This window comes from Oncorhynchus nerka, linkage group LG14, assembly GCF_034236695.1.
Source record: "Oncorhynchus nerka isolate Pitt River linkage group LG14, Oner_Uvic_2.0, whole genome shotgun sequence".
Taxonomy (NCBI): domain Eukaryota; kingdom Metazoa; phylum Chordata; class Actinopteri; order Salmoniformes; family Salmonidae; genus Oncorhynchus; species Oncorhynchus nerka.
Genome location: NC_088409.1, coordinates 22,814,787 through 22,841,788, shown reverse-complemented (window position 1 = coordinate 22,841,788; position 27,002 = coordinate 22,814,787). Strand labels below are relative to the sequence as shown.

The window sequence follows — 27,002 nt, the reverse complement described above, 5'->3', positions numbered from 1 at the left end:
TACAGTCCCTCTCTCTCTCTCCTTCACCTGTTTCCTCTACAGTTCCTCTCTCTCTCTCCTTTACCTGTTTCCTCTACAGTCCCTCTCTCTCTCTCCTTCACCTGTTTCCTCTACAGTCCCTCTCTCTCTCTCCTTCACCTGTTTCCTCTACAGGCCCTCTCTCTCTCTCCTTCACCTGTTTCCTCTACAGTCCCTCTCTCTCTCTCCTTCATGTGTTCCCTCCACAGTGACTCTCTGTGAGTTTGGCTGGTGACCTCCTTTTCTTCCTCCTCCTGTTATATCTCTCCTCTCCTCTCCTCTCCTCTCCTCTCCTCTCCTCTCCCCTCCTCCCCTCCTCCCCTCTCCTCTTCCCCTCTCTCCCCTCCTCTCCTCGTCTCCGCTCCTGCCCTCTCCTCTCCCCTCCTCCCCTCTCTCTCCCCTCCTGCCCTCTCCTCTCTCCTCCTCTTCTCTTGCCCTCTCTCCTCTCCTCATCTCCCCCTCCTCTCCCCTCCCCTCTCCTCTCGCTCCTGCCCTCTCCACCTACCCCTCTCTGCCCTCCTCCCCTCCTCCCCTCCTCCCCTCTCCTCTTCCCCCTCTCCCTCCTCTCCCCCTCCTTCCCTCGTCTCCGCTCCTGCCATCTCCTTTCCCCTCCTCTCCCCTCAACCCCTCTCCCCCTCCTCCCTCTCCTCTCCGCTCCTCCCCTCTCCTCTCTCCTCCTTCTCTCCTCTTGCCCTCTCTTCCTTCCCCCTCTCTCCTCTCCTCCCCCTCCGCTCTTGCCCTCTCCCCCTCCCCCTCTCTCCTCTCCTCCTCTCCTCCTCTCCCCCGTTCTCCCCTATTAGGTCCTAACGTGTCTGGAGCATGAGCAGGAGAGGTTGTTGTGGTACTGTCGCTCCTGCCAGAGGCTGCTGTGTCCTGTCTGTAAGCTCCACAGAGTCCACCACGGCCACAAGGTGGCGCCCATCGCACAGGCCTGCCAGGCACTAAAGGTATCTATCTATCTATCTATCTATTTATATATCTATCTATCTATATATCTATCAAACCATGAAGCTACATGTTTGCTTGCTGATATTGTCATCTGTCTCTCTTAACACCTGAGGACAAAATCACCAAGGAGATCAACTACATTCTGGCCAATCAGGACACAGTAAAGGCTCAGATAACTCAGCTGGAGAGTGCCATCACACACATGGAGGTAAACTCTCTCTCCATCCTTTCTGTCTCTCTTTCGTCCAATCCACTACTTTCTTCCCTCTATCCTTCGATTGCCTCTTTCTCTCCATCACAGTATAACCTTCATGCTCTTCTTTCCCTCCCTCTACCCCCTCCCTTCTTCTCCCCTCCCCCACACTCTCTCCCTCTCACTCTCCCTATACCCTCTCCCTTCTCCCCCCTCTCTCTCTCCCTCTACCCTCTCCACCCCCCCCCCTCTCTCCCTCTACCACATCCCCTTAAACCCCCTCTCAACTCCCTCTCTAGTTGAACAGTGCGTTGGCGAGGGAGCAGTTGTCCCAGTCTGTGAGGGAGCTGGGGGCGTCTCTAGTGGAGCGACAGGGAGCGTTGACCCTGGCCCTGGAGGGGCCCGGCTGAGGAGGGGAGGCCCTGTCGGCCCAGGTGTCTGAGAGGAGGGTCTGCAGGAGCACGGCGGTTTAATGGCCTACACACAGGAGCTGCTCAAAGAGACCGACCAACCCTGCTTCGTACAGGCCGCACGAATCACCCACAACAGGTACGGGTGGTAGATGCAAGACACACATGCGCACGCGCACACACACACCGTGGGTAAATAACAGGTGCAATATCAACGCTTAACACTTACCATCCCCGCCCCCCTCTATATTTTCTCTCTCCCCGTTTCTATTTTCTCTCTCGCTCTTTCTCTCTCTTTTTCTCTGTCTCTGACTCTCTCTCTTTCTCTCTCTCCAGGCTGGTGAAAGCCATAGAGAATCTGCAGTGTTGCTCTCTCTTTTTCTCTGTCTCTGACTCTCTCTCTTTCTCTCTCTCCAGGCTGGTGAAAGCCATAGAGAATCTGCAGTGTTTCTCTCTCTTTTTCTCTGTCTCTGACTCTCTCTTTCTCTCTCTCCAGGCTGGTGAAAGCCATAGAGAATCTGCAGTGTTTCTCTCTCTTTTCCTCTGTCTCTGACTCTCTCTCTTTCTCTCTCTCCAGGCTGGTGAAAGCAATAGAGAATCTGCAGTGTTTCTCTCTCTTTTTCTCTGTCTCTGACTCTCTCTGTCACTCTCTCCAGGCTGGTGAAAGCCATAGAGAATCTGCAGTGTTTCTCTCTCTCGGCTGATCCCTCCTTCAGACACTTCCACATGGACGCCTCCAGAGAAGTGAAACTCATCAGCAGCATGGGATACATAAGAGGTCCGTCTGTGTAAGAGATTAGATCTGAAAGCTAACTCATCCCATCCACCAATATAACTCCCTTTTCTTCTCTGCCCCACCCCTGCTACAGCCCCATTAGCTCCTGTGATTGACACTCAGCGCACGCTGGCCTATGACCAGCTGTTCCTGTGCTGGCGACTCCCCCAGGACTCCGCCCCTGCCTGGCACTTCTCCGTGGAGTTTCAGCGGCGAATGGGATTGACCGAGGCAGGTTGGGGAGGAGAGATCAGGAGTCCCAATGCTCCACTGGTGTGGCAACGCCTGGAGGAGGTGGGCGGGACTAGTGCTGTGATTGACAGGCTGGAGATGGACAGTGTGTACGTGTTAAGGGTGAAAGGAAGCAATAAGGCGGGGTTTGGAGAGTACAGTGAAGAGGTTTACCTGCACACACCACCCGCACCAGGTGAGACACACACACAGACACGTACTTACGAAATTCATGATACAATTATTGTTGGGGAATTGTTTAACAAAGTCAATACCTATTTTGTCCCAATCTATCCCTTCACCTTCTCAATTCCCTCATCTTCTCTCTGCATAACCCACTCCCTCTGTTCTGTAACCCAGCTCCACCCCCCGGCCCTCTCTCCATCCCTCCATCCTCTCTCCATCCTCTCTCCACCCCCCGGCCGTCTCTCCATCCCTCCATCCTCTCTCCATCCCTCCATCCTCTCTCCATCCCTCCATCCTCTCTCCATCCCTCCATTCTCTCTCCATCCCTCCATCCTCTCTCCACCCCCCGGCCCTCTCTCCATCCCTCCATCCTCTCTCCACCCCGGCCCTCTCTCCATCCCTCCATCCTCTCTCCATCCCTCCATCCTCTCCATCCCCATCCTCTCTCCATCCTCTCTCCATCCCCCCATCCTCTCTCCATCCCTCCATCCTCTCTCCACCCCGCCCCTCTCTCCATCCCTCCATCCTCTCTCCATCCCTCCATCCTCTCCATCCCCCATCCTCTCTCCATCTCTCTCCATCCCCCATCCTCTCTCCATCCTCTCTCCATCCCCCCATCCTCTCTCCATCCCTCCATCCTCTCCATCCCCATCCTCTCTCCATCCCCCCATCCTCTCTCCACCCCCCGGCCCTCTCTCCATCCCTCCATCCTCTCTCCATCCCTCCATCCTCTCCATCCCCCATCCTCTCTCCATCTCTCTCCATCCCCCATCCTCTCTCCATCCTCTCTCCATCCCCCATCCTCTCTCCATCCCTCCATCCTCTCCATCCCCCATCCTCTCTCAATCCCCCATCCTCTCTCCATCCCTCCATCCTCTCTCCATCCCTCCATCCTCTCTCCATCCCCCATCCTCTCTCCATCCTCTCTCCATCCCCCCATCCTCTCTCCATCCTCTCTCCATCCCCCCATCCTCCCTCCATCCTCTCTCCATCCTCTCTCCATCCCCCATCCTCTCTCCATCCTCTCTCCATCCCTCCATCCTCTCTCCATCCTCTCTCCATCCCCCCATCCTCTCTCCATCCTCTCTCCATCCTCTCTCCATCCCTCCATCCTCTCTCCATCCTCTCTCCATCCTCTCTCCATCCTCTCTCCATCCCCATCCTCTCTCCATCCTCTCTCCATCCCTCCATCCTCTCTCCATCCCTCCATCCTCTCTCCATCCCTCCATCCTCTCTCCATCCTCTCTCCATCCTCTCTCCATCCTCTCTCCATCCCTCCATCCTCTCTCCATCCTCTCTCCATCCTCTCTCCATCCTCTCTCCATCCCTCCATCCTCTCTCCATCCTCTCTCCATCCGTCCACCCTCTCTCCATCCTCTCTCCATCCTCTCTCCATCCCTCCATCCTCTCTCCATCCCTCCATCCTCTCTCCATCCTCTCTCCATCCCTCCATCCTCTCTCCATCCTCTCTCCATCCCTCCATCCTCTCTCCATCCCTCCATCCTCTCTCCATCCTCTCTCCATCCTCTCTCCATCCCTCCATCCTCTCTCCATCCCCCCATCCTCTCTCCATCCTCTCTCCATCCTCTCTCCATCCGTCCATCCTCTCTCCATCCTCTCTCCATCCCTCCATCATCTCTCCATCCCTCCATCCTCTCTCCATCCCCCCATCCTCTCTCCATCCTCTCTCCATCCCTCCATCCTCTCTCCATCCCTCCATCCTCTCTCCATCCCTCCATCCTCTCTCGATCCCTCCATCCTCTCTCCATCCTCTCTCCATCCTCTCTCCATCCTTTCTCCATCCTCTCTCCATCCGTCCATCCTCCCTCCATCCTCTCTCCATCCTCTCTCCATCCACCCATCCTCTCTCCATCCTCTCTCCATCCGTCCATCCTCTCTCCATCCTCCATCCTCTCTCCATCCTCTCTCCATCCTCTCTCCATCCATCCATCCTCTCTCCATCCCCCCATCCTCTCTCCATCCTTCCATCCTCTCTCCATCCGTCCATCCTCCCTCCATCCTCTCTCCATCCTCTCTCCATCGGCCCATCCTCTCTCCATCCATCCATCCTCTCTCCATCCCTCCATCCTCTCTCCATCCCTCCATCCTCTCTCCATCCCTCCATTCTCTCTCCATCCCTCCATCTCTCTCCACCCCAGCCCTCTCACCCATCCCTCCATCCTCTCTCCACCCCCGGCCCTCTCTCCATCCCTCCATCCTCTCTCCATCCCTCCATCCTCTCCATCCCCATCCTCTCTCCATCCTCTCTCCATCCCCCATCCTCTCTCCATCCCTCCATCCTCTCTCCAACCCGGCCCTCTCTCCATCCCTCCATCCTCTCTCCACCCCCGGCCCTCTCTCCATCCCTCCATCCTCTCTCCATCCTCTCCACCCCCATCCTCTCTCCATCCTCTCTCCACCCCCATCCTCTCTCCATCCTCTCTCCATCCCCCCATCCTCTCTCCATCCCTCCATCCTCTCCATCCCCATCCTCTCTCCATCCCCCATCCTCTCTCCATCCCTCCATCCTCTCTCCATCCCTCCATCCTCTCTCCATCCCCATCCTCTCTCCATCCTCTCTCCATCCCCCATCCTCTCTCCATCCTCTCTCCATCTCTCCATCCCCCATCCTCCCTCCATCCTCTCTCCATCCCTCTCTCCATCCCCCATCCTCTCTCCATCCTCTCTCCATCCTCTCTCCATCCCCTCTCCATCCCTCCATCCTCTCTCCATCCTCTCTCCATCCCCCATCCTCTCTCCATCCTCTCTCCATCCTCTCTCCATCTCTCTCCATCCCTCCATCCTCTCTCCATCCTCTCTCCATCCCTCCATCCTCTCTCCATCCTCTCCTCATCCCCATCCTCTCTCCATCCTCTCTCCATCCCTCCATCCTCTCTTCATCCTCTCTCCATCCCTCCATCCTCTCTCCATCCCTCCATCCTCTCTCCATCCCTCCATCCTCTCTCCATCCCTCCATCCTCTCTCCATCCTCTCTCCATCCGTCCATCCTCTCTCCATCCTCTCTCCATCCCTCCATCCTCTCTCCATCCTCTCTCCATCCCTCCATCGTCTCTCCATCCTCTCCTCATCCCCCCATCCTCTCTCCATCCTCTCTCCATCCCTCCATCCTCTCTTCATCCTCTCTCCATCCCTCCATCCTCTCTCCATCCCTCCATCCTCTCTCCATCCCTCCATCCTCTCTCCATCCTCTCTCCATCCGTCCATCCTCTCTCCATCCTCTCTCCATCCCTCCATCCTCTCTCCATCCTCTCTCCATCCCTCCATCCTCTCTCCATCCTCTCTCCATCCCTCCATCCTCTCTCCATCCCTCCATCCTCTCTCCATCCCTCCATCCTCTCTCCATCCCCCCATCCTCTCTCCATCCTCTCTCCATCCTCTCTCCATCCGTCCATCCTCTCTCCATCCCTCCATCCTCTCTCCATCCCTCCATCCTCTCTCCATCCCTCCATCCTTTCTCCATCCCCCCATCCTCTCTCCATCCCTCCATCCTCTCTCCATCCCTCCATCCTCTCTCCATCCTCTCTCCATCCTCTCTCCATCCGTCCATCCTCCCTCCATCCTCTCTCCATCCTCTCTCCATCCCCCCCCATCCTCTCTCCATCCTCTCTCCATCCTCTCTCCATCCTCTCTCCATCCCTCCATCCTCTCCTCATCCCCCCATCCTCTCTCCATCCTCTCTCCATCCCTCCATCCTCTCTTCATCCTCTCTCCATCCCTCCATCCTCTCTCCATCCCTCCATCCTCTCTCTATCCCTCCATCCTCTCTCCATCCTCTCTCCATCCCTCCATCCTCTCTCCATCCTCTCTCCATCCTCTCTCCATCCCTCCATCCTCTCTCCATCCTCTCTTCATCCCTCCATCCTCTCTCCATCCCTCCATCCTCTCTCCATCCCCCCATCCTCTCTCCATCCTCTCTCCATCCTCTCTCCATCCTCTCTCCATCCGTCCATCCTCTCTCCATCCCTCCATCCTCTCTCCATCCCTCCATCCTCTCTCCATCCCTCCATCCTCTCTCCATCCCTCCATCCTCTCTCCATCCCCCCAGCCTCTCTCCATCCTCTCTCCATCCTCTCTCCATCCTCTCTCCATCCGTCCCCATCCTCCCTCCATCCTCTCTCCATCCTCTCTCCATCCGCCCATCCTCTCTACATCCTCTCTCCATCCGTCCATCCTCTCTCCATCCTCCATCGTCTCTCCATCCTCTCTCCATCCATCCATCCTCTCTCCATCCCCCCATTCTCTCTCCATCCTTCCATCCTCTCTCCATCCATCCATCCTCCCTCCATCCTCTCTCCATCCTCTCTCCATCCGCCCATCCTCTCTCCATCCTCTCTCCATCCATCCATCCTCTCTCCAACCATCCATCCTCTCCCCATCCTCCATCCTCTCTCCATCCTCTCTCCATCTATCCATCCTCTCTCCATCCGTCCATCCTCTCTTCATCCTCCATCCTCCTTCCATCCTCTCTCCATCTGTCCATCCTCTCTCCATCCGTCCATCCTCTCTCCATCAGTCCATCCTCTCTCCATCCGTCCATCCTCTCTCCATCCGTCCATCCTCTCTCCGTCCCTCCATCCTCTCTCCATCCGTCCATCCTCTCTCCATCCGTCCATCCTCTCTCCATCCGTCCATCCTCTCTCCATCCCTCCATCCTCTCTCCATCCGTCCATCCTCTCTCCATCCGTCCATCCTCTCTCCATCCCTCCATCCTCTCTCCATCTCTCCATCCCTTTATTTCCCTATCTCTCTTTCACTTTGCTAACACTTGATTCATCTCAGAAGAATCCTACCATCCCACTCTCTGTCCTTCTCCTACCTCTCTCTCTCTTTATCAACATCTCTCCCTCTCTATCTTTCTCCTACCTCTCTCTATCAACATCTCTCCCTCTCTGTCATTCTCATACCTCTCTCTCTCTCTCTCTCTATCAACATCTCACCCTCTCTATCTTTCTCCTACCTCTCTCTATCAACATCTCTCCCTCTCTGTCCTTCTCCTACCTCTCTCTCTCTCTCTTTATCAACATCTCTCCCTCTCTGTCCTTCTCCTACCTCTCTTTATCAACATCTCTCACTCTCTGTCCTTCTCCTACCCCTCTCTCTCTTTATCAACATCTCTCCCTCTCTGTCCTTCTCCTACCTCTCTCTCTCTCTTTATCAACATCTCTCACTCTCTGTCCTTCTCCTACCTCTCTCTCTCTTTATCAACATCTCTCCCTCTCTGTCCTTCTCCTACCTCTCTCTCTCTCTCTCTCTCTTTATCAACATCTCTCCCTCTCTGTCCTTCTCCTACCTCTCTCTATCAACATCTCTCCCTCTCTGTCCTTCTGCTACCTCTCTCTATCAACATCTCTCACTCTCTGTCCTTCTCCTACCTCTCTCTCTCTCTTTATCAACATCTCTCCCTCTCTGTCCTTCTGCTACCTCTCTCTATCAACATCTCTCACTCTCTGTCCTTCTCCTACCTCTCTCTCTCTTTATCAACATATCTCCCTCTCTGTCCTTCTCCTACCTCTCTCTCTCTCTTTATCAACATTTCTCCCTCTCTGTCCTTCTCCTACCTCTCTCTCTCTTTATCAACATATCTCCCTCTCTGTCCTTCTCCTACCTCTCTCTCTCTCTTTATCAACATTTCTCCCTCTCTGTCCTTCTCCTACCTCTCTCTCTCTTTATCAACATTTCTCCCTCTCTGTCCTTCTCCTACCTCTCTCTCTCTTTATCAACATATCTCCCTCTCTGTCCTTCTCCTACCTCTCTCTCTCTCTTTATCAACATTTCTCCCTCTCTGTCCTTCTCCTACCTCTCTCTCTCTTTATCGACATCTCTCCCTCTCTGTTCTTCTCCTACCTCTCTCTCTCTTTATCAACATTTATCCCTCTCTGTCCTTCTCCTACCTCTCTCTCTCTTTATCAACATCTCTCCCTCTCTGTCTTTCTCCTACCTCTCTCTTTATCAACATCTCTCCCTCTCTGTCCTTCTCCTACCTCTCTCTTTATCAACATCTCTCCCTCTCTGTCCTTCTCCTACCTCTCTCTCTCTCTTTATCAACATCTCACCCTCTCTGTCCTTCTCCTACCTCTCTCTCTCTTTATCAACCTCTCTCCCTCTCTGTCCTTCTCCTACCTCTCTCTCTCTTTATCAACCTCTCTCCCTCTCTGTCCTTCTCCTACCTCTCTCTCTCTCTCTATCAACATCTCTCCCTCTCTGTCCTTCTCCTACCTCTCTCTATCAACATCTCTCCCTCTCTGTCCTTCTCCTACCTCTCTCTCTCTCTTTATCAACATCTCTCCCTCTCTATCTTTCTCCTACCTCTCTCTATTAACATTTCTCCCTCTCTGTCCTTCTCCTACCTCTCTCTCTCTTTATCAACATCTCTCCCTCTCTATCTTTCTCCTACCTCTCTCTATCAACATCTCTCCCTCTCTGTCCTTCTCCTACCTCTCTCTCTCTCTTTATCAACATCTCTCCCTCTCTGTCCTTCTCCTACCTCTCTCTCTCTTTATCAACCTCTCTCCCTCTCTGTCCTTCTCCTACCTCTCTCTCTCTCTCTATCAACATCTCTCCCTCTCTGTCCTTCTGCTACCTCTCTCTATCAACATCTCTCACTCTCTGTCCTTCTCCTACCTCTCTCTCTCTCTTTATCAACATCTCTCCATCTCTGTCCTTCTCCTACCTCTCTCTCTTTCTTTATCAACATTTCTCCCTCTCTGTCCTTCTCCTACCTCTCTCTATCAACATCTCTCCCTCTCTGTCCTTCTGCTACCTCTCTCTATCAACATCTCTCACTCTCTGTCCTTCTCCTACCTCTCTCTCTCTCTTTATCAACATCTCTCCCTCTCTGTCCTTCTGCTACCTCTCTCTATCAACATCTCTCACTCTCTGTCCTTCTCCTACCTCTCTCTCTCTCTTTATCAACATATCTCCCTCTCTGTCCTTCTCCTACCTCTCTCTCTCTTTATCAACATATCTCCCTCTCTGTCCTTCTCCTACCTCTCTCTCTCTTTATCAACATCTCTCACTCTCTGTCCTTCTCCTACCTCTCTCTCTCTCTTTATCAACATTTCTCCCTCTCTGTCCTTCTCCTACCTCTCTCTCTCTTTATCAACATTTCTCCCTCCCTGTCCTTCTCCTACCTCTCTCTCTCTTTATCAACATTTCTCACTCTCTGTCCTTCTCCTACCTCTCTCTCTCTTTATCAACATCTCTCCCTCTCTGTCCTTCTCCTACCTCTCTCTCTCTTTATCAACATCTCTCCCTCTCTGTCTTTCTCCTACCTCTCTCTTTATCAACATCTCTCCCTCTCTGTCCTTCTCCTACCTCTCTCTTTATCAACATCTCTCCCTCTCTGTCCTTCTCCTACCTCTCTCTCTCTTTATCAACATCTCACCCTCTCTGTCCTTCTCCTACCTCTCTCTCTCTTTATCAACCTCTCTCCCTCTCTGTCCTTCTCCTACCTCTCTCTCTCTTTATCAACCTCTCTCCCTCTCTGTCCTTCTCCTACCTCTCTCTCTCTCTCTCTATCAACATCTCTCCCTCTCTGTCCTTCTCCTACCTCTCTCTATCAACATCTCTCCCTCTCTGTCCTTCTCCTACCTCTCTCTCTCTCTTTATCAACATCTCTCCCTCTCTATCTTTCTCCTACCTCTCTCTATCAACATTTCTCCCTCTCTGTCCTTCTCCTACCTCTCTCTCTCTTTATCAACATCTCTCCCTCTCTATCTTTCTCCTACCTCTCTCTATCAACATCTCTCCCTCTCTGTCCTTCTCCTACCTCTCTCTCTCTCTTTATCAACATCTCTCCCTCTCTGTCCTTCTCCTACCTCTCTCTCTCTTTATCAACCTCTCTCCCTCTCTGTCCTTCTCCTACCTCTCTCTCTCTCTCTATCAACATCTCTCCCTCTCTGTCCTTCTGCTACCTCTCTCTATCAACATCTCTCACTCTCTGTCCTTCTCCTACCTCTCTCTCTCTCTTTATCAACATCTCTCCATCTCTGTCCTTCTCCTACCTCTCTCTCTTTCTTTATCAACATTTCTCCCTCTCTGTCCTTCTCCTACCTCTCTCTCTCTCTCTCTTTATCAACCTCTCTCCCTCTCTGTCCTTCTCCTACCTCTCTCTCTTTCTTTATCAACATTTCTCCCTCTCTGTCCTTCTCCTACCTCTCTCTCTCTCTATCAACATCTCTCCCTCTCTGTCCTTCTCCTACCTCTCTCTCTCTCTCTGTGTCAACATCTCTCCCTCTCTGTCCTTCTCCTACCTCTCGCTCTCTCTCTTTATCGACATCTCTCTCTCTTTATCGACATCTCTCCCTCTCTGTCCTTCTCCTACCTCTCTCTCTCTCTCTCTCTTTATCCCTCTCTTTCCTGGGGTGTATTTATTCTCCTCATTCCCTCTCTTTCCTGGGGTGTATTTATTCTCCTCATTCCCTCTCTTTCCTGGGGTGTATTTATTCTCCTCGTTCCCTCTCTTTCCTGGGGTGTATTTATTCTCCTTGTTCCCTCTCTTTCCTGGGGTGTATTTATTCTCCTCATTCCCTCTCTTTCCTGGGGTGTATTTATTCTCCTCATTCCCTCTCTTTCCTGGGGTGTATTTATTCTCCTCATTCCCTCTCTTTCCTGGGGTGTATTTATTCTCTTTGTTTCCTCTCTTTCCTGGGGTGTATTTATTCTTCCAGAATACATCAGTTTCCTGTAGATGTAAGCAGGTCTGCTCCTCTGCTCCTCTCCCTCTCCTCCTCTCCCCCTCCTCCCCCTCTCCCCCTCCCCCTCTCCTCCTCCTCTCCCTCTCCTCCTCCTCCTCTCCCTCTCCTCCTCTCCCCCTCCCCCTCTCCTCCTCCTCGCCTCTCCTCCTCCTCCTCTCCCTCTCCTCCCCCTCTCCTCCTCCTCCTCCCCCTCTCCTCCTCTCCTCCTCCCCCTCTCCCTCTCCTCCTCTCCCTCTCCTCCTACTGTCCCTCTCCTCTCCCTCTCCTCCTCTCCTCCTCTCCCCCTCTCCCTCTCCTCCTCCTACTCTCCCTCTCCTCCTCCTCCCCCTCTCCTCCTCCTCCTCCTCCTCCCCCTCTCCCTCTCCTCCTCTCCCTCTCCTCCTCTCCTCCTCCTCCCCTCTCCCTCCTCCCCCTCTCCTCCTCCCCTCTTCTCCTCCTCCCCCTCTCCTCCTCTCCTCTCCCTCCTCCCCCTCTCCTCCTCTCCTCCTCCTCCTCCTCTTCTCCTCCTCCCCCCTCTCCTCCTCCCCTCTTCTCCTCCTCCCCCTCTCCCTCCTCCCCTCTCCTCCTCCCCCTCTTCCCCCCCTCTCCCTCTCCTCCCCCTCTCTCCCTCCTCCCCCTCTCCCTCCTCCGTCAGTGTTGTGTTTCTCTCTGGACTCTCGCTGGGGTTTGCATGCTGACCGACTGGCTCTGGGTAAAGGACAGACGTATGCCCGCAGCGTGCCCGGCCTCTCCCTTCTGCAGGCCGCTGACCGCTCCCTCACTTCCTGTCACCTGACCTCTGACCTCCTCATAGGCGACCTGGCCATCACCCAGGGAAGGCACTACTGGGCATGCTCGGTGGAGCCTGGCTCCTACCTGGTCAAGGTGAGAAATAAATATTTTGAGTGTGTGTGTGTGTGCATACGTGCGTGGGTGTGTGTAATTTACTCAATTTAATTTGTCATTTTTCTATCTGCGTTCCTCAGGTGGGAGTTGGACAGGAGGCCAAGCTCCAGGAGTGGTTCCACCTTCCCCAGGACATGGCCAGCCCCCGGTGAGAGAGGGAGGTAGAGGGAGGGATGGAGAGGGAGGGGGGGACAGAGGGAGGGATGGAGAGGGGAGGGGGACAGAGGGAGGTAGAGGTAGGGGGGACAGAGGGAGGTAGAGGTAGGGGACAGATAGATGTAGGGGGACAGAGGGAGGTAGAGGTAGGGGGACAGAGGGAGGTAGAGGTAGGGGGACAGAGGGAGGTAGAGGTAGGGATGGAGAGGGAAGGGGGACAGATGGAGGTAGAGGTAGGGGACAGAGGGAGGTAAGAGGTAGGGGGACAGAGGGAGGTAGAGGTAGGGGGACAGAGGGGAGGTAGAGGTAGGGGGACAGAGGGAGGTAGAGGTAGGGATGGAGAGGGAAGGGGGACAGAGGGAGGTAGAGGTAGGGGGACAGAGGGAGGTAGAGGTAGGGGGACAGAGGGAGGTAGAAGTGGCTCCAGTGACACTAAAACTAACCAAGTAAACTCAGTCTCCCCCGTCCTCCCTCTTCCTCACTCCCCATCCCCCCTTCTCTTTTCCCGTTCCCCCTCCTCTCTCTCCCCCTTCCCTCTCTCCAGCTATGACCCAGACAGTGGCCATGACAGTGGGGCTGAGGATTCCCCAGACTCCTCCCCTCCCTTCTGCTTCCTCACCATGGGCATGGGCAAGGTCCTCTTACCCCAGGGGGCAGCAAACTTACACCACAGTACCCATGGGAACAACCATGGCCCTCCTACTGCCCCCCTGCCCCCGCGCCTGGGGGTTTGTCTGGACTTCGAAAAGGGGCGGGTCACGTTCTACGACGCCCACTCACTGCGCACCCTGTGGGAGGGGCATGTGGATTGCTCTGCCCCTGTGTGCCCGGCCTTTTGTTTCATTGGTGGAGGGGCACTGCAGCTGCAGGAGCTGGTGGCCAATCGGAGCACAGAGGAGCCACCGCACAGAAGGGTTACCATCCAATCACGCGCCACCAATTTAGGTAACTGAAGAAGTATGGAGTGGAATGATTTGGAAAGACCCTTCATCAACTTGATGTTTACTTGTTTATGTTTAGCTTTCATTTGTAATGTCTGCAACTGTTGATGATGTACATTATGCAGAATAGAAGAATGTCAATGTCCCGGAATCCAGGGGATTATAAAGCGTTCTGCAGGTTACATCAGGATACGTGTATTCTGTGATTCCAACTGTTGCTGTGTTGCATCTGACAAGGACTCATGAGTGGGACGTTAACTGTTAAATGACTCATGAGTGGGACGTTTACTGTTAAAGGACTCATGAGTGGGACGTTTACTGTTAAAGGACTCATGAGTGGGACGTTTACTGTTAAAGGACTCATGAGTGGGACGTTAACTGTTAAAGGACTCATGAGTGGGACGTTTACTGTTAAAGGACTCATGAGTGGGACGTTTACTGTTAAAGGACTCATGAGTGGGACGTTTATTGTTAATTGACTCATGAGTGGGATGTTAACTGTTAAAGGACTCATGAGTGGGACGTTAACTGTTAAATGACTCATGAGTGGGATGTTAACTGTTAAAGGACTCATGAGTGGGACGTTTACTGTTAAAGGACTCATGAGTGGGACGTTAACTGTTAAAGGACTCATGAGTGGGACGTTTACTGTTAAATGACTCATGAGTGGGACGTTTACTGGTAAATGACTCGTGAGTGGGATGTTAACTGTTAAAGGACTCATGAGTGGGACGTTAACTAGAAATGACTCATGAGTGGGACGTTAACTGGTAAATGACTAATGAGTGGGACGTTAACTGGTAAATGACTCATGAGTGGGATGTTAACGGGTAAATGACTCATGAGTGGGACGTTAACTGTTAAAGGGCTCATGAGTGGGACGTTAACTGTTAAAGAGCTCATGAGTGGGACGTTAACTGGTAAAGGGCTCATGGATGGGACGTTTACTGTTAAAGGGCTCATGAGTGGGACGTTTACTGGTAAATGACTCGTGAGTGGGATGTTAACTGTTAAAGGACTCATGAGTGGGACGTTAACTAGAAATGACTCATGAGTGGGACGTTAACTGGTAAATGACTAATGAGTGGGACGTTAACTGGTAAATGACTCATGAGTGGGATGTTAACGGGTAAATGACTCATGAGTGGGACGTTAACTGTTAAAGGGCTCATGAGTGGGACGTTAACTGTTAAAGAGCTCATGAGTGGGACGTTAACTGGTAAAGGGCTCATGGATGGGACGTTTACTGTTAAAGGGCTCATGAGTGGGACGTTAACTGTTAAAGGGCTCATGAGTGGGACGTTAACTGTTAAAGAGCTCATGAGTGGGACGTTAACTGTTAAAGGGCTCATGAGTGGGACGTTAACTGGTAACTGTTAAAGGGCTCATGAGTGGGACGTTAACTGGTAACTGTTAAATGACTCATGAGTGGGATGTTACATGTTAAATGACTCATGAGTGGACTTTATCTGTTAGGACTCATGCTACCTGCACTTCACATAGATCTTATTGTTTGAAACCAAACCAAAATGCTCACAATTGTGGAAGATTCTCTCATAAGCTTCAAACATGTATTACAAATCAAGAGGGTATACATATCTATTCTATATTTTGAGACAAAATAGAGATGAATGGGATTGACACATTGTGGATAGAAAGGATTTAGCGTAAATCATGCGTTGATGTCAATGGGAAGATTTAGGATGTGTGTGTGTTCACCTGAATTAAAATTATAATACTTATTTTATCATTCTCATCTGAGCTGGCTGAATATTTATACTGTTTTATAGCTTTTTATTCATAGCTTTTATGATTATTATGACTGGCAATAATACATTTTTACTCAACAGATTATTACTAAAAAGATAGATCTTACAGGGTCAAGGCTCAGACTGTCAGTATTCATACAGTATATTGAATGTGTGTGTGAGAGTGTGTATTTTTCCTTGAATGCATGTGTGTACGTGTGTGTGTGTGAGAGACAGAGAGAGAGGGAGATATATATATACAGTACGCGTCAAAAGTTTATTTTTACTATTTTCTATTTTCTAATAATAGTGAAGATATCAAAACTATGAAATAACACATTTGGAATCATGTAGTAACCAAAGTGTTAAACAAATATATTTGTGGAGGCCAGGTCATCTGATGCAGCAGTCCATCATTCTTGATCAAATAGCCCTTTCACAGTCTGGAGGTGTGTTGAGTTATTGTCCTGTTAAAAAACAAATGATAGTCCCACTAAAACAGATGGGATGGTGTATTGCTGCAGAATGCTGTGGTAGCCATGTTGGTTAAGTGTGCCTTGAATTCTAAATAAATCACAGACAGTGTCACCAGCAAAGCATCCCCACACTATCACACCTCCTCTTCCATGCTACACGGTGGGACCAACACATGCAGGGATCATCTGTTTACCAACTCTGCTTCTCACAAAGACACTGCAGTTGGAACCAAAAATCTCAAATTTGGACTAATCAGACCAAAGGACAGATTTCCACCAGTCTAATGTCAATTGCTTGTGTTTCTTGGCCCAAGCATGTCCCTTCTTCTTATTGGTGTCCTTTAGTAATGGTTTATTTGCAGCAATTCGATCACGAAGGCCTGATTCACGCAGTCTCTGAACAGTTGATGTTGAGGTGTCTGTTACTTGAGCTCTGTGAGGCATTTATTTGGGCTGCAGTCTGATGTGCAGTTAACTCTAATGAACTTATCCTCTGCAGCAGAAGTAACTCTGGGTCTTCTTTTCCTGTGGCGGTCCTCATGAGAGCCATGTCTTAAAGTAATGATGGACTGTCTTTTCTCTTTGCTTATTTGAGCTGTTCTTGCCATAATATGGACTTGGTCTTTTACCCAAAAGGACTATCTTCTGTATACCAGCCCTACCTTGTCACAACACAACTGATTGGATCAAACACATTAAGAAGGAAATTAATTCCACAAATTAACTTTTAACAAGGCACACCTGTTAAAACCTCTTTGGGCTAGACGTGGCGCTAGCGACTCACCTCGACAACATCTGGTGAAATTGCAGAGCGCGAAATTCAAATGATAGAAATAGTCATATTTAGTATTCATGAAAATACAAGTGTCATACATCAGAAAAAAGCTTAGCATCTTGTTAATCCAGCTGCTGTGTCAGATTTCAAAAAGGCTTTACGGCGAAAGCACACCATGCGATTATCTGAGGACAGCGCCCCGAACACAAAATAATTAAAAACATTTTCCAACCAGGGGAAAGTCAGAAATAGCAATAAAATAAATGCCTTACCTTTTGAAGACATTATTCTGCTGGCACTCCAAAAGGTCTCAGCTACATCACAAATGGTCCTTTTGTTCGATAAAGTCCATCTTTATATCTCCAAAAACTCAGTTTAGCTGGCACGCTTCATTCAATAATCCACTGGTTTCCCTCCTTCAAAATGCATACAAAATGAATCCCAAACTTTGCCAATAAACTTCTCAAAACAAGCCAAACAACGTTTATAATCAAACCTCAGGTACGATAACACGTACATAAATGATCAAATTTAAAACGGAGAATCGTTATTGTCTTTACCGGGATAAACAACAAATTACACACTCTCATCCACGCTCGTTAACCTCTTAAGTCGACCCGACGCGCATGCGTCCCATCTAGCCATCTGGAAATGCAAATGCGTTACGCTAAATGCTAATAGCACTCGTTAAAACTCAAACGTTCATTAAAACACACATGCAGGGTACTGAATTAAAGCTACACTCGTTGTGAATCCAGCCAACAAGTCAGATTTTTAAAATGATTTTCGGCGAAAGCATGAGAAGCTATTATCTGATAGCATGCAACACCCCGAAATACCTGAAGGGGACGTAAACAAAATAATTAGCATAGCCGGCGCTACACAAAACGCAGAAATAAAATATAAAACATTCATTACCTTTGACGATCTTCTTTGTTGGCACTCCTAGATGTCCCATAAACATCACTATTGGGTCTTTTTTTCGATTAAATCGGTCCATATATACCCTAAATATCGATCTATGAAGACTGTGTGATCCAGGAAAAAACAGCGTTTTAAAACGCAACGTCATTTTTTTAAATTAAAAAAGTCGACGATAAACTTTCACAAAACACTTCGAAATACTTTTGTAATCCAACTTTAGGTATTAGTAAACGTTAATAATCTATCAAATTGATCACGGGGCGATGTGTATTCAATAGCTCCACCTCTTGAAATCATGTTCGAAAATTTCTCATCCAAAACATCCTGTCGGAGACCGGAAGGAATGGGCTCTCTCTCACTCGTTTGACCAAGAAACAAAGCCCAGGCAATTGACAAGACTGGCGACATCCTGTGGAAGCTGTAGGACTTGCAATCTCAGCCCCATGTAATTTGCTTTCCAATAGACAATACATGCAAGTGGCGCATTGATATATTTTCCAGATTTTGGTGATCAGTTTTTCTTGCGCTTTTCGATGAAACACACGTTATGTTATAGTCACAGCCGTGATTTAACCAGTTTTAGAAACGTCAGAGTGTTTTCTATCCACACATACTAATCATATGCATATACTATATTCCTGGCATGAGTAGCAGGACGCTGAAATGTTGCGTGTTTTTTAACAGAATGTTTGAAAAAGTAGGGGGTAGACTTAACAGGTTTTAAAACACTACAGCGAAAATGGGAGCCACTTAGAAAAGCTACAAATTCTAGCAAATTTTTCCAAAAACAAGCCTGACACTCTTTCTAAAGACTGTTGACATCTTGTGGATGCCCTAGGAACTGCAATCTGGGAGGTTTTCCCTTCATATTAAACATGACAGCCATTGGAATCAGTGGTGGGCTGAATTTTTTGGGGATGGTTTGTCCTCGTGTTTTCTCCTCGTGTTTTCGCCTGCCATATCATACTCACAGACATTATTTTAACAGTTTTAGAAACTTTTGAGTGTTTTCTATACAAATCTATCCAATTATATGCATATCCTAGCTTTTGGGCCTGAGTAACAGGCAGTTTACTTTGGGCACGCTTTTCATCCAGGTGTAAAAATACTGCCCCCTAGCCCAGAGAGGTTAATTGAAATGCATTCCAGGTGACTACCTCATGATGCTGGTTGAGAGAATGCCAAGAGTGTGCAAAGCTGCCATCAAGGCAAAGGGTGGCTACTTTTAAGAATCTCAAATATAAAATATATTTTGATTTGTTTAACACTTGTTTGGTTACTACATGATTCCATATGTGTTATTTCATAGTTTTGATGTCTTCACTATTATTCTACAATGTAGAAAACAGTACAAATAAAGAAAAACCCTTGACTGAGTAGGTGTGTCCAGACCTTTGACTGGTACTGTATATATATCAATAGAGCCTGCTGAGGGGAGAACAGCTAATAATAATGGCTGGAATGGAAAGAATTGAATGGTATCAAGAACATGGTTTTCATGTGTTTTATTTCACTCCATTCCAGTCATTATTATGAGCCGTCCTCCCCTCAGCAGCCTCCACATATATTTATATAGAGAGAGTCCAGTCCAGTCCAATCCAATCTGTTGCTCGGAGGTCTGGCTGTAAGAACCATGCTTTCTGTTCTGTCTGTCCTGAATGATCTGGTTGTAAAATACAGTCTTATACCTTACAGCACTTGAATGACTTTAGACTGTAGCATCTCCCTCATTTAGACTTTTCCATGCTGGCAGAATGTTTGTAAATGTCATGAGAAAAAGGAATAAACAATTCAACAGTTACATCGAGGTGTTATGTGGATGATGTTCTATTTCAGGTACTAGCACATATCAGTAATGAGGACCAGACAGGAAGAGGAATCACTGGGACATTCAAGAACCCTGCATACTTTTGTTGTCATCTAGAAAATGAAGTCAAATTTAGAACATAGAACAGAAGACACTGGTCATTAGTTATTACATCACGTTGAATTGACGGGTCGTTATGAGAGAATTCATGGCTCTTTGAACTCAGATTTAGCATCTGATTTCATCACAGCTTTTGTTTTGGTTCTCTCTGGCCTCACATAGGGAAGAGCAGGAAGCCACTGAAGGGGCAACGTTGATTTGAATCTTCCTAGAGACCATAGCCTGAGGGAAGGTACATGTAGATTAAGTCCCCCTCCTCCAGAGTCACTGCATTAGATACATACTGATGCCCTTGCTGGCTATTGTACTGATTTGACAGTATTTCATGCTACTTATTCTTAAATAAGCATACACCCGTATATACCGATGTGCAGGCGTCCATGCCAGAGAATCTGAAGTAGTAGACTCCTCTCAATGGGACTGTGAAGACATCTGCATCAGAGGAAAGGAGGGAGAGATCAACACTGTCTGTCTCTCATGAACACTGGAGCAGCCTGTTAGTGATGTAGGTGTCTGTTACTAATGTCATATACGTAGCAGCAGTACCTGTCACTGGGCTGTAGGTGTCTGTTACTAATGTCATATACGTAGCAGCAGTACCTGTCACTGGGCTGTAGGTGTCTGTTACTAATGTCATATACGTAGCAGCAGTACCTGTCACTGGACTGTAGGTGTCTGTTACTAATGTCATATACGTAGCAGCAGTACCTGTCACTGGGTTGTAGGTGTCTGTTACTAATGTCATATACGTAGCAGCAGTACCTGTCACTGGACTGTAGGTGTCTGTTACTAATGTCATATACGTAGCAGCAGTACCTGTCACTGGACTGTAGGTGTCTGTTACTAATGTCATATACGTAGCAGCAGTACCTGTCACTGGACTGTAGGTGTCTGTTACTAATGTCATATACGTAGCAGCAGTACCTGTCACTGGACTGTAGGTGTCTGTTACTAATGTCATATACGTAGCAGCAGTACCTGTCACTGGGCTGTAGGTGTCTGTTACTAATGTCATATACGTAGCAGCAGTACCTGTCACTGGACTGTAGGTGTCTGTTACTAATGTCATATACGTAGCAGCAGTACCTGTCACTGGACTGTAGGTGTCTGTTACTAATGTCATATATGTAGCAGCAGTACCTGTATGTGGGTTGTAGGTGTCTGTTACTAATGTCATATACGTAGCAGCAGTACCTGTATGTGGGTTGTAGGTGTTGCCAATGTTGGTGAAGACTTTCGTGTAGATCAGTTGGGTCTCAGTATCAATAGGTCCTATCTTGAGTTAGACAAACCAGCAGAGAAGCTTTGGTCTGTCTGAGCACAGAATAGTTCAATAAGTCACTGTATGTTGAGTAAAGATACATTCATAAAATGAACATATTCCCACACCACATTAGATACAATGAGATTCTGAAAGTCTGTGTTTGTCTTACCTGTGTTCTCTCTCTTCAGCCCCTCCACTTCCCCTTTCAGTTCCTCCACCTCTGTCTCACTGGCTGTCACTCTGGTCCCCATTGCTGACAGTTCAGCTGCTTTGGCTGGAATTATGGGAATAATATCTAGAGTTCTTGATCTGATGTCTCGAGCTCAAAAAAACTGATGATGAATTCAACACACTCTTCAGCTGCCTCATGTTAGCTGCATTCTCTCTCTCTCCCCAGTTCATCCACCTTGTTCTTGGGGAACTGCTGTTCCGTCATAGTGACACTCCATTCTTTGGTTCTCCTTTCAGCTTATCCACCTCTCCTTTCAGCTTATCCACCTCTCCTTTCAGCTTATCCACCTCTCCTTTCAGTTTATCCACCTCTCCTTTCAGCTTATCCACCTCTCCTTTCAGCTTATCCACCTCTCCTTTCAGTTTATCCACCTCTCCTTTCAGCTCCTCCACCTCTCCTTTCAGCTTATCCACCTCTCCTTTCAGCTTATCCACCTCTCCTTTCAGCTCCTCCACCTCTCCTTTCAGCTTATCCACCTCTCCTTTCAGCTCCTCCACCTCTCCTTTCATCTTATCCACCTCTCCTTTCAGCTTATCCACCTCTCCTTTCAGCTTATCCACCTCTCCTTTCAGTTTATCCACCTCTCCTTTCAGCTTATCCACCTCTCCTTTCAGTTTATCCACCTCTCCTTTCAGCTTATCCACCTCTCCTTTCAGTTTATCCACCTCTCCTTTCAGCTTATCCACCTCTCCTTTCAGCTCCTCCACCTCTCCTTTCAGTTTATCCACCTCTCCTTTCAGCTCCTCCACCTCTCCTTTCAGCTTATCCACCTCTCCTTTCAGCTTATCCACCTCTCCTTTCAGCTCCTCCACCTCTCCTTTCAGCTTATCCACCTCTCCTTTCAGCTTATCCACCTCTCCTTTCAGCTCCTCCACCTCTCCTTTCAGCTTATCCACCTCTCCTTTCAGCTTATCCACCTCTCCTTTCAGCTTATCCACCTCTCCTTTCAGCTTATCCACCTCTCCTTTCATCTTATCCACCTCTCCTTTCAGTTTATCCACCTCTCCTTTCAGCTTATCCGCCTCTCCTTTCAGCTCCTCCACCTCTCCTTTCAGCTCCTCCACCTCTCCTTTCAGCTTATCCACCTCTCCTTTCAGCTCCTCTACCTCTCCTTTCAGCTTATCCACCTCTCCTTTCAGCTCCTCTACCTCTCCTTTCAGCTCCTCCACCTCTCATTTCAGCTTATCCACCTCTCCTTTCAGCTCCTCCACCTCTCCTTTCAGCTTATCCATCTCTCCTTTCAGCTCCTCTACCTCTCCTTTCAGCTCCTCCACCTCTCCTTTCAGCTTATCCACCTCTCCTTTCAGCTTATCCACCTCTCCTTTCAGCTCCTTAACCTCTCCTTTCAGCTCCTCTACCTCTCCTTTCAGCTCCTTAACCTCTCCTTTCAGCTCCTCTACCTCTCCTTTCAGCTCCTCCACCTCTCCTTTCAGTTTATCCACCTCTCCTTTCAGCTCCTCCACCTCGCCTTTCAGCTCCTCTACCTCTCCTTTCAGCTTATCCACCTCTCCTTTCAGCTCCTCTACCTCTCCTTTCAGCTTATCCACCTCTCCTTTCAGCTCCTCCACCTCTCCTTTCAGCTCCTCCACCTCTCCTTTCAGCTCCTCTACCTCTCCTTTCAGCTCCTCCACCTCTCCTTTCAGCTTATCCACCTCTCCTTTCAGCTTATCCACCTCTCCTTTCAGCTCCTTAACCTCTCCTTTCAGCTCCTTAACCTCTCCTTTCAGCTCCTCTACCTCTCCTTTCAGCTCCTCCACCTCTCCTTTCAGCTTATCCACCTCTCCTTTCAGCTCCTCTACCTCTCCTTTCAGCTCCTCCACCTCTCCTTTCAGTTTACCCACCTCTCCTTTCAGCTTATCCACCTCTCCTTTCAGCTCCTCCACCTCTCCTTTCAACTTATCCACCTCTCCATTCAGCTCCTCCACCTCTCCTTTCAGCTTATCCACCTCTCCTTTCAGCTTATCCACCTCTCCTTTCAGTTTATCCACCTCTCCTTTCAGCTCCTCCACCTCTCCTTTCAGTTTATCCACCTCTCCTTTCAGCTTATCCACCTCTCCTTTCAGCTTATCCACCTCTCCTTTCAGCTTATCCACCTCTCCTTTCAGCTCCTTAACCTCTCCTTTCAGCTCCTTAACCTCTCCTTTCAGCTCCTCTACCTCTCCTTTCAGCTCCTCCACCTCTCCTTTCAGCTCCTCTACCTCTCCTTTCAGCTCCTCCACCTCTCCTTTCAGCTCCTCTACCTCTCCTTTCAGCTCCTCCACCTCTCTTTTCAGCTCCTCCACCTCTCCTTTCAGCTCCTCTACCTCTCCTTTCAGCTCCTCCACCTCTCCTTTCAGCTTATCCACCTCTCCTTTCAGCTCCTCTACCTCTCCTTTCAGCTCCTCCACCTCTCCTTTCAGCTCCTCCACCTCTCCTTTCAGCTTATCCACCTCTCCTTTCAGCTTATCCACTTCTCCTTTCAGCTCCTCCACCTCTCCTTTCTGCTTATCCACCTCTCCTTTCAGCTCCTCCACCTCTCCTTTCAGCTCCTCCACCTCTCCTTTCAGCTCCTCTACCTCTCCTTTCAGCTCCTTAACCTCTCCTTTCAGCTCCTCCACCTCTCCATTAAGCTCCTCCACCTCTCCTTTCAGCTCCTCCACCTCTCCTTTCAGCTCCTTCACCTCTCCTTTCAGTCGGTCTGTTTTGTGCCCTCTAGTAAGTAGGGTCGGCAGATAGCCTAGTGGTTAAGAGCGTTGGGCCAGTAACCGAAAGGTCACTGGTTTGAATCCCTGAGCCAACTAGGTGAAAAATGGATAGATTGCTCTTGAGCAAGGCACTAAACCCTAATTGCTCATGTAAGTCACTCTGGATAAGAGCATCTGATAAAGGACTCAAAGGTAAGTAAATATAAAGCAGCAAGGTATCAGAAATATCACCATGGTTACCAAAGGGCTAGCTGCTAGAGTTACTATTATTATTAATTGGAGGTCTAGGCACAGTCCTCACCATAGTCTGTTCACCTAGATCCACAAGGTGGAGTTAACTTGGAGGGGAGGGAGAAGGGAGTGAGGGTTGAAAACAAAGCCTTGCCTCTGTGGCTGTTGTCAAAGCAACATAGAAGGAGCAGGAAGTATCCAGGTAGTTAAATAGAACACACACACTCCCTCTGGTAATCTCCGGTCCTCACACACTGAACAGCCACTGCGCCACCTGACCAGCCTCATACAGGTAAGAGACACCTGCTGCTAGCTACACCTGATCTCCTCTGAGAAAACACATGAACCTGGGCATGTGTGTTCTCTCTTTCCCTCTCCTCTCTTTCTCACACATCTGTCTCCGTTTTCATGTGTTCTCTCCCTGTGACCGAACAATGCCAATAGTATGTCTGTCATATAAGAATGTTCCAGATGGGCCTGGCATGGGATATATTATAAAGTTGTCATATTTTCATAGACTAATGGGACAATATATGTGGGGTAATGGCTCTCAGCACTTGGCTTTGCCCAGTTTAAATGCCAGGTAAACAGGAGTGGTATTATTTGCGCATGTCAACGTGTGTATATGCTGCCAAGCGCCAAACTGCCAGAACTGGATTGGCAGTGTATCCGCCCAGGCAGCCATTATTCTGACAATCATTGTTTCACAGTCTCATAATGGGCCACCAGAATAGCTCAAGACACACCTGACTGTAGCATGTAACTATATAATAATCACTGAGTAACACCATAATAATCACTGAGTAACATCATAATAATCACTCAGACAGAGTGATTATTATTCAAAGAAATTCAACATCACAAAAAGTATCTCATTCACAGAGAAAGGTTTATTTAAGCATACAGTTTGCATGGTTAGTGAATAGTTCAAGTGTAAATTGCCTTTCTTGATGGCTCCTGAGATGAGATAATTCAAGTTGAATTGAATTATAATTTAGATGGAGGAGTATGAGGAAGAGAGGAGGAAGAGGTGGTTTGTGATAGGAATTTATCAGCAGAGCGGCAGCCAGGTGAATACCAGCCAGGTGAATACCAGCCAGGTCCAGGTGAACACCAGCCAGGTGAATACCAGCCAGGTCCAGGTGAACACCAGCCAGGTGAATACCAGCCAGGTCCAGGTGAACACCAGCCAGGTGAATACCAGCCAGGTCCAGGTAAACACCAGCCAGTTGAATACCAGCCAGGTCCAGGTGAACACCAGCCAGTTGAATACCAGCCAGGTCCAGGTGAACACCAGCCAGGTGAATACCAGCCAGGTGAATACCAGCCAGGTCCAGGTGAACACCAGCCAGGTGAATACCAGCCAGGTGAATACCAGCCAGGTCCAGGTGAACACCAGCCAGGTGAATACCAGCCAGGTGAATACCAGCCAGGTCCAGGTGAATACCAGCCAGGTGAATACCAGCCAGGTGAACACCAGCCAGGTGAACACCAGCCAGGTGAATACCAGCCAGGTGAATACCAGCCAGGTGAACACCAGCCAGGCGGACACCAGCCAGGTGAACACCAGCCAGGTGAACACCAGCCAGGTGAATACCAATCAGGTGAACACCAGCCAGGTGAACACCAGCCAGGTGAATACCAATCAGGTGAACACCAGCCAGGTGAACACCAGCCAGGTGAATACCAGCCAGGTGAATACCAGCCAAGTGAACACCAGCCAGGTGAATACCAATCAGGTGAACACCAGCCAGGTGAATACCAGCCAGGTGAATACCAATCAGGTGAACACCAGCCAGGTGAATACCAGCCAGGTGAATACCAATCAGGTGAACACCAGCCAGGTGAATACCAGCCAGGTGAATACCAATCAGGTGAACACCAGCCAGGTGAATACCAGCCAGGTGAACACCAGCCAGGTGAACATCAGCCAGGTGAAATACCAGCCAGCTCAATACCAGCCAGGTGAACACCAGCCAGGTGAATACCAGCCAGGTGAACACCAGCCAGGTGAACACCAGCCAGGCAGACACCAGCCAGGTGAATACCAGCCAGGTGAATACCAGCCAGGTGAACACCAGCCAGGTGAACACCAGCCAGGTGAATACCAGCCAGGTGAATACCAGCCAGGTGAACACCAGCCAGGTGAATACCAGCCAGGTGAATACCAGCCAGGTGGACACCAGCCAGGTGAATACCAGCCAGGTGAACACCAACACTTTGCTTTGAAGTGACAGAACAGGTTTTAATCTGTAAAACAGATGGAGGAAAAAGAGGAACAGCGGAACAGCGAAACAAGGTGAGGTTTAAAAATATTTTAGGTATGTAGGTACCTGTGTGTCTGAGTGAGTAATATTTGGTGGTGTGATCTCAGTCTATCTTTTCATCAACTATCTTGGGCTTTCATGTTCAACTTTGCACACATTTCTAAAAATGAAGCTTCATAGACAACCATGTCCAACTTCAGACCATGCCCGCCCGACTAGCATCACTACCCTGGACGGTTCTGACCTAGAATATGTGGACAACTACAAATACCTAGGTGTCTGGTTAGACTGTTAACTCTCCTTCCAGATCTCCAAACCAAAATCAAATCTTGAATCTGCTTCCTATTTCGCAACAAAGCCTCCTTCACTCACGCCGCCAAACTTACCCTAGTAAAACTGACTATCCTACAGATCCTCGACTTCGGCGATGTCATCTACAAAATAGCTTCCAATACTCTACTCAGCAAACTGGATGCAGTGCCATCCGTTTTGTCACCAAAGCCCCATATACCACCCACCACTGCGACCTGTATGCTCTTGTCGGCTGGCCCTCACTACATATTCGTCGCCAGACCCACTGGCTCCAGGTCATCTATAAGTCCATGCTAGGTAAAGCTCCGCCTTATCTCAGCTCGCTGGCCACAATAACAACACCCACCCATAGCACGCACTCCAGCAGGTATATCTCACTGGTCATCCCCAAAGCCAACACCTCCTTTGGCCGCCTTTCCTTCCAGTTCTCTGCTGCCAGTGATTGGAACGAATTGCAAAAATCGCTGAAGCTGGAGACTTATATTTCCCTCACTAACTTTAGATATCAGCTATCTGAGCAGGTAACCGATCGCTGCAGCTGTACATAGTCCATCTGTAAATAGCCCATCCAATCTACCTACCTCATCCCCATATTGTATTTATGTGCTTTTCTGCTCTTTTGCACACCAGTATCTCTACTTGCACATCATCATCTGCTCATTTATCACTCCAGTGTTAGTCTGCTAAATTGTAATTACTTCG

The 27,002-nt window shown here is 49.2% G+C and overlaps 1 pseudogene; it reads left to right on the top strand.

Moving 5' to 3' along the window:
• The window catches only part of LOC115125393 (tripartite motif-containing protein 46-like), a 27,817-nt pseudogene extending 12,605 nt beyond the window's left edge, over positions 1–15,212 (top strand).
• The last annotated feature ends 11,790 nt before the right edge of the window (positions 15,213–27,002 follow it).